This window comes from Ceratotherium simum, chromosome 8 (genome assembly GCF_057802395.1).
Source record: "Ceratotherium simum simum isolate JZ-2026a chromosome 8, ASM5780239v1, whole genome shotgun sequence".
NCBI classification, from domain to species: Eukaryota; Metazoa; Chordata; class Mammalia; order Perissodactyla; family Rhinocerotidae; genus Ceratotherium; species Ceratotherium simum.
Window position 1 is genome coordinate 83,228,108 of NC_141907.1, and position 15,052 is coordinate 83,243,159.

Here is a 15,052-nt window from a genome sequence, read left to right on the forward strand (position 1 = left end):
ATTGGATACTTTGACAAGCATTTGATTCCATCACTAAGGACTGGTTCGGAACTATTTGATCTTTTAAAGTATTGCTCTGACTCCCTGCTCCTCCTTTTCAGTTTTGGGTATTGGAGTTACCAAATCCCAGGACTGGAGTCCCTTGGCTCCTTGGACCTGTGCTGTCCAATATGGTAGCCATTTAACACAGTGGCTATTGAACATCTGAAATGTGGTAAGTCTGAATTGAGATGGGCTATAAGTGTGAAATGCATACCTAATTTCAAAGACTTAGTTTGAAAAAAGAACATATTTCTTTTATAGTTTTTTTATATTTTTATTTTTTACATACATGTTGAAATAACTTCATCTCTAGTTTTTTGATGTGGCTACTAGAAAATTTTAAATTACATATGTGACTCACATTATATTTCTATTGAATAGTATTGCTTTAGACTACGGAAAAATCGTCAAAGGATTGTGAGTGAACAGCACATAAAACATTGACCAACTTAAACTAGTTTTGCTTCTTTAAAACAGGTTATTTTAATCAAATCTTGCTCAATAGCAGAGATGACACCGTGCATATGCCAGGTGGGAACCCATAGCCCCAGGATGACCCCAGGCCATTAGAACCCTTTACAAAGCTGGACATCCTTCAATAAGGAAAATCCAGCTTCCAGCAGCCCAAGTAGCTTGATTACCTTATATGGCCTGATTCGAGACTAGCCAATTAGCTTATAGGGCCCAGCTATAGCTTAGTAACCCTTAACTCCTTAAATTTCACCCTGAATCTTGGATTGAGGTGACAGATTTGAGAGCCTTGCCTCTTGTCTCCTTGCTGGTTGACGTCACAATAAAGCTCTTTCTTTTCTCAAAAGCTGGAGCCCTAGTATTAGCTTCTATGTGTATCAGGCAGTGAGCTGTTGCTCAGTAACATGAGTGTAGTGATATAATTTGCATAGATGGCAGTGGATATGTGAACTTTAATAATTCTGTTAGCCCAAACATTTCTGATAATAAGTGTCTCCAAATATGTACCTATTAAAGTCTTTGTCTCTGTGTGTGTGTCTCATGAAGCTAAGGTGTTGATAAGAGAATTTGCTCTTAAGTTTTTGGTGACAGAATGACTTCTTGTTGACATAATGACAATTTTTGGTGACTCAGCAGTCATGATTACTTTCCAGGCAATGTTAGTAGGCTATCTGATCTTTCAAGTCTGGGGAAAGCAAAACTTTCAGCTTCTCTGATGGAAATGGCATTTAACTAGAAGTTAGAAGACCTGGGTTAAAGCCAAAGCTTTTGTGACCACTTACAAACTGTCTACTTGTTCTCCAGTAATAAATTATCTTGCTGGGAGCCAACAATGTGTTTCCATATCTATAAGAGAGGGCAAATTAGCAACAGCAACCCAGTCTATTCACAAGGTTATTGTGGCAAATGGAATCATAATTGTTAGAGTGTTCAGTCAAGTTTTTTGTAAAGCCTCATTACATATACAAGGTGTTGTGATTTTATTACCTTTCTATATACAGACAGAGAAATTCTATGTGTATTTGTTTTATTCTGTTTTTTGAAGGGAAAATGTACATGTAGAATTCTCTATCAGAGGTCTTGACTACCTGCACTGGTATTTACTGTCACTTCCTGCCCCAGAATCCAGCTAGAGATGATGACCTTAACTGTTTCTGTTTTCAGTTCTTCTGGAGCTCATCACCACAGTTATAAATAATAAACTTCTATCTTTTTCTGTAACTACTTTAGATAGTGGCTAATAACCTGTGCTATGAATAAACAAGAATTTAGCTCACGAACACCACTTTGCACTTTCCTTCCTCTCACCCAACCATCATTCTAAGCATCAAAATCACATATATTCTTCTGGAAATATTCTTGACTGTGTGTTTTTCCTTCCTTCCTGCATTAAAAAATTTTAAAAAGCAAAATAAAAAAGATCTTCTGTTGCATCTTCCTTCTAACCATTCCTTGGCTCCCTAAGATACTGCTTGTCTGACACATTTAGAGTTTCTTCAATGCCTATTGGAAAAGAGGCAAAACTTTTCCAGGATGTGGCTTCTATTTATGTTCCTAATTATTTGTCCGTATTAGCTCTCTGCTACATTTAATTCTTTTGTTTTGAAGTTATTGTTTTTCATGCTTGGTTTTTGTGCTAGGCATTGTGTTAAATGATTTGCATGCAGTATTTTACTTAATCTTCTGAAAACCTTAATATTCCCATTTTAGAATTGAGAGGATAACTGAGGAAACCTAGACTTAAGCTTATGTCTGACTCAGAGCTCATCCTTTATTCCACTCCTGTGCACTATACCCACTGGACGCAGTTTGGAGAACAAGCAGTGTCACATGACTTTTAGTTTTCCATTTAATCACTTCACCTCACCTGTGCATATTAGCTGTAAGTCAAACAAAGCCCTCCCCTTCAAACTATATATCTTATTTCCAGTGCTACAGAGTAAGCTCTTGGAGGGAATTGTCACGTATGACGGCTTTTTGTAACCCCTGTGCCTAAAATAATACCGTGGACTAGTAGGAAGTAATAAAACTTTATTGATGATGATGATCAAGACAATAACTATTAGCATTTGGTATTAATAGATGATTTCAATTTCCCATTCCCTTCCCACACATATTTCTTAAAACTTCAACCTTTGAAAGCTTCCTACACTTCTCTATCCCAACAGTTTGACTTTAATTCCATACTTCACACTCTGAACCTCCACAGAGTGGGAAGCTCAGCTATCAGACCTTGAGAGTCACTGCTCTACTTTTGAAATCAAATTTCATACCAATCCTAGGGAGAGGTCCACAGCGCATAACAGGATGGAGCTGAGATGGAGCACATCTTTCTAGGATGCCAACATGAAGTTCAGTACTTTTCTGAACTATTATTCTTAGATAATAGAGGCATTAATTAAAACCTGCCTCTTGTAGCACACACAGAACAAACAGTCGTACTGCACTCAGAAGATAAGTGGGCTTTACTGCAAAGCCAGAGAAAACCTCGTCTTTGCCTCTTCCAATCTATCAAATCATCTAAGCTCTTTGAGATAATTAAACGGCATTGCAATGGGAACAGCAATATAGTGACTGACAGTTTTTGTTTTAAATGCTTTCATTCCCTTTAGTTTTAGTTCCAAACAAAATGCTGTAAATCCTACACAGTGCTTACATTTATAGTTTAAATGCACACAGCATTCTTATACTGTACTGCAACACCAGCAGGAAAAGTCCTCTGCTACTATATTGCCAGCACACCAAGGAAGCTCTGTCTCTTATCAGAGCACACACACAGACACACACACACAGGCGTGGTTTATGTTTGTGAGCAAGGGAGTGCATGGATATAACAAACACTTAATGCTAGAGAGGCCAGTCAAGACCTAACCCTAAATGTGAGTGCACAGGTAAGGTTTTATACCTTAAAACACTGCAAACATTATCTTGTTATAAGTATGCTTAAATAGAGGTGATCCAGGCTTACATTTAGTCAACAAAATAAACATGTTCTGAAAGTCGAACAAATCCATATTTTAAAAAAACGTTCTCTCAAATTACTCATCCTTATTGTCTTCCTCCTCATAACCAAAACACTTCCCTAAACACCGGTGATATCCAGAATGTCTAATCATGGGTGTGGCGTGGAGCATTGACTTATGAGAACAGATGGCCTCACTTTGGCCAGGCATTAACCCATTAGGTGCTGGATACTGGAGCAAAGGGAAGGTCCAGCAGAGGGCCAGGAGGGCTGTAGCAGAGGGCGCTTGGTAGGGGAGTGGGCTCAGGATAGCAGCTATTGATCCGTGGTACTGAAGCCTTTCAATATTTCAACAGCTCATCAGACAAATGTTAACCTTGCTAAAAGCTCGCTTACAATAATAATAGGTGGTTCTAGAATCATGATGCTTAGAAATACAAAAGATTCTAATCTAGTAATAAAATAGAAGGGTTTAGAAATTCTCCCAGCTCTTGTTAAGGGATCTCAGCTTGCCAATTAATCTTCAATGTAAGGACAAGAAGTTCTAACTCCGGTTGTCACTGGGAAAATTAAGGAGAGAAAACATTATATTCCTTGTATCCCCAATACATCATAATCTCATTTAATTATCTCAATAACTCTGTAGGAAAGCATATTAATTTACTAGGGCTACCATAACAAAGTACCACAGACTGAGTGGCTTAAGCATAGAAATTTATTTCCTCACAGTGGTGGAGGCAAGAAATTCAAGATTAAGGTGTCAGCATGGCTGGTTTCATTCAGATACCTTTCTTCTTGGCTTGTAGATGGATATCTTCTCTTTGTGTCTACACATGATCTTCTTCGTGTGTGTGTGTGTGTGTGTGTGTGTGTGTGTGTCCTAATCTCCTCTTCTTATTAGAGTGCCAGTCATATTGGATTAGGGTCCATTCTATTGAACTCATCTAACCTTAATTACCCCTTTAAACACCCTATTCCCAAATACAGTCACATTCTGAGGCATTAGGGGTTAGAACTTCAACATAAGAATTTAGAGAGAGGGGATACAATTCAGCCCATAATAGAAAGTTAGTAATATAACCCTTCCTTTTAAAAAAGTTTATAAAAATTCTTTTAAAAGTCAATTTTATTATGGTATGTATTACATATAAAACTATACCCATTTTAAGTGTACAGCTTGAATTTTGGCAAATATGTACACACGTGAAACCAACACCATAATCAAACTACAGAAGATTTCTATCATCCTCAAACGTTCCCTTGTGCTTCTTTCCTGGCATTCTCCCTTCATCCCTGGCTCCAGACAGCCACTGGTCTGATTACTTTTCGAGTGTTTCATGTAAATGGAATCATAAAGTATGTACTCCACTATGTCTGACTTCTTCTTCATAGCATATTGCATAATGTTTTTGAGATTTATCCATTTTGTTGGGTGTATCAGTAGTTTGTTCCATTTTATTATTGAGTGACATTCCATTGTATGACTATAACACAATTTGTTTATTTATTGTTTACAGCTTTTGGCTATTATGAATAGAGCTAATATGAACATTTGGTTGTAGGTCTTTGTATATCCAGGACATATGTTTTCATTGCTCTTGGGTAAATACATAAAAATGGAGATGCATCATATAAGTATGCATTTAACTTTTTAAACTCTTTTTCAAGAAGAATCTGCCAAATTGTTTTCCAAATGGTTGCATGATTTTACATTCCCACTAGCATGTATGAGAGTTCTAGTTCCTCCATATTACCACCAATACTTTGCATTATTGGCCTTTATAGTTTTAGCCATTCCTGTGGATATGTAGTGGTATCTCATTGTAGTTTTAAATTTGCATTTCCCTGATGACTAAGTGATATTGAGTACCTTTTCATGTGCTTATTGGAAAATCATATATCTTCTTTTGTGAATTGTCTTTTCAAATATTTTTCTTGTTTTTTAGAAGATTAACTTCTTATTTTTAAATTTTTTGAGTTCCTTACACTGCCTAGATACAAGCCATTTGTTAGACGTATATAATGTAAATATTTCCTTCTCTTCTTTGGCTTGCATTTTCAGTTTATTAATTCTCATTTGAAGAGCAGAATTCTTATTTATTTATTTATTTTTTGTGTGAGGAAGATTGTTCCTGAGCTAACATCTGTGCCAATCTTCCTCCTTTTTGTATATGGGACGCCGCCACAGCATGGCTTCATGAGCGGTGTGTAGTCTGTGCCCGGGATGTGAACCCATGAACCCTCGGCTGCCAAAGCGGAGCAGGTGAACTTAACCACTATGCCACTGGGCTAGCCCCTGAGACCATTTTTATTAGCTAATTTTTCTCATGGTTATGGTTCACAATCTATTTCTTTGGGGGCATCTATATAATTTTAGTTGCTATGATGCTGAAAGCTATGCCAATGGTATTTCAAATAGCAGCAAGGTCACCCATGGTGGACAAATTTCAATGGAGTTTCTAGACTAAGACAGACTAGGAAGAAGGACCTGGCCACCCACCTGTGAAAAAAACTACCCATGAAAATCCTTTGAATAGCAGTGGAACATTGTCTGATATAGTGCTGGAAGTGAGAGAATGGTGCAAAAAGATCAGGTAGGGTTCCGCTCTATTGTCCACAAAGTAGCTAGAAGTTGATGGAACTAACAACAAATATAATTTTAGATTGGATGATGAATATTTGGAACTTTATGTTGTTGAGTTGTTTTTTGCTGTATTTTGTTGTCTTTATAAAATATTGTCAGACTTTGTTCTGGAAGGTCTTTAAATATTTTGTGGATTAATAACTTCATTCTTTCAAGGCTTGCTTTTAAACTGTGTTAGGGCTTATCTAGAGTCATCATTAGGGGTATTTTAGCCCAACTACTAAGGTGTGATCTTCTGGGGTCATTAATTAAGGCAATCAATGAGGACTTTCCAATATGTTTGGTCAGACCTTGAATGTCTCTCTGCCCCCCATGATATCCAAGAATTTTCAGCATACAGCTCCTTAGTAGTTGTCTACCCGGCTTCAGAATTTTCACCCTAAATTGCATAAATATGCATAGCTTAATGTCCCATTATCAACAGATACAAAGTCACCTAGATGAAGATTTTTTGAGGTCTTTCTCTGTGTAGCTCCCTTCTGTGTCATATTCTGCTCCACAAATGCCAGCTACCTTAGTCCCTTTCTTCCGATCTATTTCTCCGTCATTCAGTGTGACTATCAGGTTCTACCTAGGGATTCTTCTCCACACAGCTGGTCTAGAGCGTGTCAAAGGGCATTCATAGGGCTCACAATTTTGTTTCTCTCTTCTCATGATCACAGTCCAGCTCTGCCTGTTGTCCATTGTCTGAAGCAGTTGTCCAGTTTTTTAACTGTTTAGAGTGGGATGATAAATCTAGTCCCTGTTTTTAACTATGGCCAAGAGCATAAGGCTTTTACGCCATTTTATAGGTGAGTAAGAGATTAGAAAGACTGAATAGTATAGTGATGAAGACCAAGGATTTGAGATTTAGGCTGGAATCCAAATTTTTGCTGTTTACTGCTTGTACTACCTTGGGGTAAGTTATTTAACTTTCTGTCTTGGTTTCCATATTTTTAAAATAGAGATGCTTATGATGAGAATGATGATAACAATAATAGTAAAAATAATAATATGATATTAGAAATTTTCTCTTACCATTATTGTGATGATTAACTGAGATGATAACTGTGAAGTTTTTATTTTTTAGCACAGTGCCTGGCACATAGTGAGTGTTGGATATGGAGTTAGCTAATTAGTAATATTGTCCATGGTCACTTTGGTAGAATTCCGACTTCAAGGTCGAGACTATAACACTGTTGGACAAGATGGATGTTTTTTCATTATTTATCAAAACTGTTTTGTTCTGTTTCTTTCCAGAACAGAAAACAGGTCTATTCAGGCCCTTAGGACAAATCCCCTTGAAGCAAGGACAAAGTTTACTCATTTAATGGAACATGAGAAGTCTTTGTCTTTGTGGGGAAATTTTAAAGGGAAGATCTGTGGATAATCTCTCATGAAATCTTAGTTCAGGGTACCTATTATTTGATTATAATGACGGATAGCTTTAATATTAGGCAAAAATTAACAGTTTCATAGTCTTGAGATTATTGTCGCTCAAAACACAACTTTTAAAGGACATATCCCAGTTTTCTTTTTAGAACCTCATAAAATCTTGAATGACCACAAGTCGGGCTTAATAGAGAAAAATCAGGTAGAGCCTGCATTGTTCGTTGTCGAAGGTTCAAAGATGTTCTAGGTTGATCCTCACAAACTTAAAGATGGCAGGTAGACAAGAAATAAGACACAAGTTTGTCAGATATGTAATGGAGTATTTCAGCTCAGCAAGAAGAATTTAGAAGTCTTGCTCTACTGGCTAATCACTGCCAATGTGTCAGCCAACATCAGCGTATTCTCAGATGACAACGGTGCCAGTTAATTAGCTTTTGTTTATGTTTTGACTATTGGTAGACTTAAATTATATTCATATTGTCATGCAGAACAAACACATAGAAAGGTTTGCCTTGGATCTAAATACAGCCTTTCCTTTGCTGCAGTGACATTTGAACTGTATATCAGAATAAAAAACCTGTGTCAGGCATAAAAAAAGTAGATCATCTAAGTCAATAATTAAGAAACACCTAATTAATGATAATTTTGGCTTGAAAACAAAACATCCTATTTCAACAGAAGTTTAAATTGATTTATAAAAATGCAGACATTATCTCTGAGATTGATGCTACAAAATGCCATGCATATCTCTGCAAATTCCTCAATCTTCTTATCACTTTGACTTTTTAATGCTGTAGTTTAAAGCATATTCTTTTTTGTTTGTGTGTAAGGAAGATCAGCCCTGAGCTAACGTCCGATGCCAATCCTCCTCTTTTTGCTGAGGAAGACTGGTCCTGGGCTAACATCCGTGCCCATCTTCCTCTGCTTTACATGTGATGCCGCCACAGCATGGCTTGACAAGCGGTGCGTCGGTGTGCACCCGGGATCCAAACCCCCGAACCCCGGGCTGCCGAAGCGGAGCCGCGCACTTAACCGCCACGCCACCAGGCCCGCCCCTAAAGCATATTCTTTACGTACAATTCTTGAACTAGAATGAATTTCCTTCTTTCATGACTATTAAAAAGCTTTTGTTTTTCCTGATCCTTGTAAACTCTCTTCCAACAATGCTTATGAAAAGTCAAGAAAATGGTTTTCTACAAACTAGAATAATACATCACTTGTAGTAATTTCAATTGCAAGAGAGTTTGTTTCTTTGCAGTGCATTCTGTATTACAAGGTTTCTGCTGAGGAGCTCAGTAAAGCATTTTAGGGATGTTGGAATATTTTCCTTCTGAAGATAAATGCTCCATGCTTGGTGCACTCCAGCCACTGTCGCACCTGTTTCAAGACTTCAATGTGAGAGTTAAGCAAGGGCAAAGCAGCCCTGAGGGAAAGTGTTTTAATGGAGATCCTTGCTATTTTCTCCACTCTCTTTTTCCCTCTTTCTTTCTTTTTTCTCTTTCTTTCCTTTTTTCTCTTTCATTCTTTCTCTCTCTCTCTCTTTCTTTTCTTTCTTTTCTTTCTTTCTTCCTCCTTTCCTTTCCTTCCCTTCCCTTTCTTTCCCTTTCCATTTCTTCTCAAAGAAATGTAAAGAAATACAGATATGCTTCCTTGGTGTCCTTGATTAGAAATAGTCCAGACATCAGGAAGCTAAAACCAGGATGATTATTTACATAATCCTTAAAACTGAAAGTTTTCAAATACATTGCAACAAAAAAAAATTTTTTAAGGCAGTTTTAAATACACCGTTCCATCTCCACTATGCTGTCCTTGAATTACTAAGATAATTTATCATTGAAATAAGCTTAGGCAATCATAAATGTTGAACAGCTGCCACTGGCAGCTTATTAGTTCCAAAGCTTTCCACAGAACTTTAACCAACATGACATTTTGATCCCATATGTCCAGGAAGTGGTCAAGATTGATCAGTCAGCTTTGAACAGAAGAATTTTCTCCTGATGGAGTGACAGCTATAATCACATGGTATTTTTAGGAAAGTGATACACTGAAAAATAATATCACAATTATGTGTTTATGAAGTGTTGGTTTCTACAAGCTGGAGATTTAACAATGATTGCTAGAACAGATTACATTTCTAAAAAATATAAAAATTGCACAGAGATAGTATCAACCAAATGAATTATGAAAAATCTCTATCCTGTTCTCTTCTTATTGAAGGCAGTACAGAGTGTCACAAATGCCCTTACATCCTGTCACACAAGTGAATTACAAATAGGAAGTAAATAGTAATGGTAAATTGACTTCCCCTTACCAGAGTCTGATACTTGAATCCTTTGTCCCTTTCTTATCTATGACAGATCCCTTTCATTAGTGAGTTCTCATATTCTAATAATCAATCCAAAAATATTCATAATTATGGGAAAGACAATACCATTGCCATTTTCACGGTCACATTATGAAATTTTGTGTGTTGAGTACAGTAACTGTTTATTAAAAGTAACACATGGAAATATGAATAAAATATCTTTATATACAAAGTGGCATGGCATTTTTTCTACCTAATATTTAATAATACACTTGCAAATTTTCCCTGCATTAACATAGTGGAAAACAATAAATACAAACATTAGGTAATATAAGAACATCAAGAAAGTAGGAAAGTTTCCATGGATAAAAACTGTTGGCTCTGGACACTTGAAAATCAAGGGAAGGTCATGTCATCTGTGAGCCCACCTGTGTGGGCTATTAGGTTAACTGCTCACAAACGCCCCTCCTAAAATTCGCTCTCCTGGGAATGTTCCTATAAAATGTAGTAATGTGCTTTTTTGTGTCTCGAAGGACAAGAGAGGCCCAGGATTCTTTTTGATTCTATCCAATTATCGCATTCCTCTGGACATTCCCTTGTTGAGACAGGTGCCTGGTGCAGACTGGCGAGCAGGACTGGAAGTCAGCATTGAATCCAGAGAGCTTCCTCCTTTTCTACACCTGGAGCATAGACGCTGAAGACTAAGCCTGTGGGGGAGAAAACATTGAGATTCCAAGAAAGTGAAGAGGTAGAGACGCTGGGGGAGACCATTTCTGGGTAAGAAATGTCTGTGACTAGCTGAATTTTTTTCCACCCAGTAGAGTCACTTGAATGTCTCATAAGCACTTCAAACTCTACATGTCTGAAAGGAAAACCACCGTGCTGCCTCCCAAACCTGTGCCCTCTCACCCCATAACCCCAATCTTTGCTATGATCGCCATGATCCATCCAGGCGCCCATGCTAGAAGTGCACGCAACATCTATAATTCTAATGTTCCCCGTTCCCCACCGCCCACATTCAATCAGTCACCACCTCTGGAGAATTGCTATCTTCCAGGCATTTCTCTATTCCATTCTGCCTCGTCCTCTCCATCCCCACTGTCCCTACAGACCTGGTTAAAGCTCTTGTCCTTCTCCCCTTTTCCTAGGAAATACTGCAATAGTCTCTGACTCTTCTGCTTCCAATCCTAACTCCTCTTGAATTAGTCTTCACGTTAAACACTCAGTGATGTGTCTCAAGCATGAATCTCATCATACTCTTCTTCTGAGTACAGCCCTTAACTGTACCCTATCATAAACGGGACACGAGTTGGGGTCTGTTGCTTGGGCTGACGGTGTGAGTAATTAAGAAATTTCTGGGCAACTTCTGTGCTTTGCTGCTGTGTGCACCTCAGGGAGAAGAATGAACAGGCATCTTCTCCACTTCTCCTTCACAGGAAGGGGAGCCAGGGCTGTGGTTTTGTGCTGAGGGATTTTCTCATTTGCAATGCAGAAACAACTTTCTGTCTTGGTCCAAAAAGGAGCAGGAGACGGAGGCACCTGTGCCTCAAGTGGGAAAGGGGTGGTGGCCCGACCTGGCAGGGCTTAGATGCGGTGTGGCTGACGGCATTGCTGCTGGTGTGCTAGAATCTGGGAGGAGGACGGTATGGTGTGGGAGGGGGTGGGCACTGGTACCAGGGGTGGAGACCTGCACCCTGCTCTTTCACAGCATGGTTGGCAGAGGCAGGGCCTTTAATAGGGATGGTTGCACTGTTGCCTTGTGTGGGGAAAGCTGGACGTTGGCTGCCGTGGCCTGGGGGCAGTCTGAAGAGCAGAGAGTGGCCACAGAGTCCATGTCAAACCTTACTCTGTGGAAAGGACTGTAGAGCAGGATATGTCTGACGTTCTCATAGAGCATCTGCAGCTGACAGATGGTCCAGCACATGCCAGAGCATGGCGCAGTTCTAGAAGGAACATGTTAATTATAGGAATGGGTTGCACAACAGGCTCCTCTCTCAAATTTTGGACTAATTTCCTATATCCAAGGTCGGAGGGTCCCCAAAGTGAATAAATGACTTCTTGATGTCATTAATGAAAGAGAAAAGAATCTGATTTTATTCTACTTAGAAAAAGAAAGTTAGTGTTTCATTCTCGCCTTGTGAAGTCCTTTATGATTGACATCACGGGGGATGTGGGAAGCAAGACCTCTCCTGGTCTGGTGCTCTCTGCTGCTTCAGCCTCATTTCCCAGCCCCTCTGGCATTGACCTCTATCCTCTAGGGTAGTGCTTCCCAAGCTATCTCTGGTGAAGAACCAGGTTGTTTTTTTTTAATTTCTAATCAGCTGCAGACTGGTATTTTTAAAAATAAATAACATCAATAGAATGTTGCAACAATATCAATTTTCAAGTGCTTACACTCAGTTTCTGTATTTAGTCTCACTGTGGAACAATATCAACAGTTCACTGACCTAGCACCAGACGTGCACAGCACAGCGCTAGGCTGACCAAGTGTTTATGAATTCTTTCATATACCGTGCAGTTTCATAATTCTTTTCATTTGTATGTGCTGTTCCCTATGCTTAGAAAACCCTTCCTCTCTTCATCTAGGTCACTTTTTTTCTTATTTTGTAGGTCTCCCCTCAAATATCATCTGCTTTAAGAAATTTGCTATTAAACTTCAGGATACCATGTCTATCTTTATGTACCACTATCTTGTTATTTACTACATTATATTAAAGCGATCTTCCTTATGTGCATTTCTCTCCACTTCTATACGCTCTTTGAGCACGGGAGCCACATCATGTCCTTTTTCATTCCTAGCCTTGGCATGGAGTAAGGTCTCTGTCACTTTTTGTTCAACTGAACCATACTTCTCTGTAGGTGAGTTTCCAAGTGAAGTCAAGATTTTGCAGCATAGATTAACTAGATAAACAACTGGATTGGTGTGAATAGGATAATGCTCATGATTAATATTGTATTAATCATTTTTTTAAAGATCATCAACCTCTATAGGAACAAACAGGAGTTTTCATTACAGTGTATTCCATATTGATAATCTTTCTCAAGAAGTGGATATTGCTTCATTAATGATTTTTTTCAGTAGTTGATAGTATCAATTTGGATGTCTGTACCGATATTAGTATTTATTTTCTTTCTAACATATAATCTCTCTAAAATTCAGTATGTCGGCTTCAATAATGATAATCTAGGACTTTATGGTCACTGAATCTCTCACAACCCTAAAATTTTATAAATTTGTGATTCTTACAAAGAATAAATGATCACTTTTATAAGAAAGTGTCATGATATATTCTTTAACAATATTGACAACACTTTATAAACAAGCACAATGGTCTTAGGAGAAAAGATCATTCTGTCAGGGTTTCCACTGCATGTGGAATCCAATGCAAAGTATTATTAAGAAATTTTTCAGGGCCATAGCCTACGATCAGAAAATAAATCTCCTTTATTCACGATGTTTTCTTTTCAGCCCCTGTTATTTCATTTAAAAAATGTAAAAAAGAAATATTTGAAAAACATGTTAAACTCTTCAGGAAGTTCACAAAGATGCTTTTAGATTATAAGGATAACATTTAGAAAATGACAGAGGTACAGTGAATTGTATCTGGGAAGAACAATAGAAATGGCTAGCAGTCCACACTGCTGAGGGTCTGTAGGATGAGATGTTCACACCAGCTACTGGGACTCTCCCGCCCCTTGGCTCTTCATTGGTCTGAAACTCCCTTCAGTTCTTGAACTGGCAGCAGCTTGAAGAGAAGCGAGGAAGCCCCGCTGGGGAGGGAGCAAGCAGGCCACAGCAGCTCCCCGCCCTTACTACAGCACAGGATTAGTTGCAGAACAATCAAAAACTTTCTGTTCAGTTCTAAAATTGTTTCTTTTTTTCCTCATTTAACATACATCTTGGACATGTTTGCATGTAATTAAAAAATTGTCTTGAGTATTACTTTTGCTAGTTGTATAATTCATTGATGAGATGAAGCATAATTTATTTTAAATTTCCATACCATTAGACATTTAAGCTGTTTCTAATTGTTTGCTACCATTCTTTGTATATTAGTCTTTAGTCACATTTCAAATAATATCCTAATGAAAATTTCCTAAATGTGAAATTACTAGGTGACAAATGTCTCTTAGTGAATTCTACCAAACTGCTCTTCAGAAAAATTAATTCAATTTATACTTTCAAATGCAGCATATGAAACTATTTGCTTCCCCAGTATGATTTTTAACAAATTAGAAAAAAAAGCTCAAGTAAATTGATAGGTTATTTTTTGGGGGCCTTAATTCCCATTTTTGATTACTAGTAGCATAGAAACTCTCTTATAATTTTATATTACCATTTCTATTTCCTCTTCTATGAATTGCCTGTTCATGCCTTTTCTTATTTTTCTATTATTTCTCAATTTGTGTAAATGTCTTTGTATATTTAGGATATTAATTAATGGTCTCATATTTATGACAAATATTTTCCCAATTTATTTTCTGTCTTATAATTTTCTTTATAAAAATATTTTATGTTTGGAAGTTTCAGGTCACGATGTAGTAGAATTCCTACCTTTTCCATTGCATTTTCCTATACTGTTCTATATTTCAAAAATTCTTACTCAGACACTTAATATAACAAACCTAATTTTTCTCCTACTGTCTCTTTCTTTTTTCTTCCATTTACTTCTTTACACACCTTTTCCCTATATAGGTATTATTAGTGAAGGTCCTGACCTCTATGCTCATTAGTGACCAATTTGTTCACACCATTTATTGGCATCAATAAGAAAGGGATGTGCTTTGTCTGCTCCACATTTTTGCCTTTGCAGAAGTTCTTTGTAACAGCAAATCACTTCTTTTAGCTATGTCATCCTTGCCACTTCTTGTCATGAGAGAATTATTCTCAGAAGAAGATAATGGACAGAGGAGCATATTTGCATTGTAAATAAGCACCAGTGTGTATAGCTATGCACAGAGCTAATCCATCTCCCATTTGTGAGTCCAGTGGCCCTCAAAACTTATCACAAGTTATTTTAGCACAAATAGCTATTTTGAGGGTGCTACCAGGTGATAGCTAGGACCAAAGTGAATTACATGGGGAAAGTTTAAGCTAAAATAATCCTTTTCTTATTCTAAAGAAATTACAGTCCCTAAATGTGGCAATAAATCTACAGTGAAAGGATAATATTTTTTGAACCACTATCAACTTTCTTCTTGTTGATATGAAAGTCACAGAGACTCTAGAACTAGTTTGAATTGATGAATCAGTATA

General features: G+C 37.6%; 1 protein-coding gene across 1 annotated transcript in view; it reads right to left on the reverse strand.

The window, feature by feature from the left end:
* Nucleotides 1–9,848: 9,848 nt before the first annotated feature.
* EMCN (endomucin) overlaps nt 9,849–15,052 on the reverse strand; it is a 99,128-nt gene continuing 93,924 nt past the window's right edge. Inside the window, exon 12 of the mRNA XM_087434736.1 lies at nt 9,849–10,502. The gene's annotated coding sequence lies outside the window, so the exon portion shown is untranslated. The remainder of the gene's footprint in view (nt 10,503–15,052) is intronic.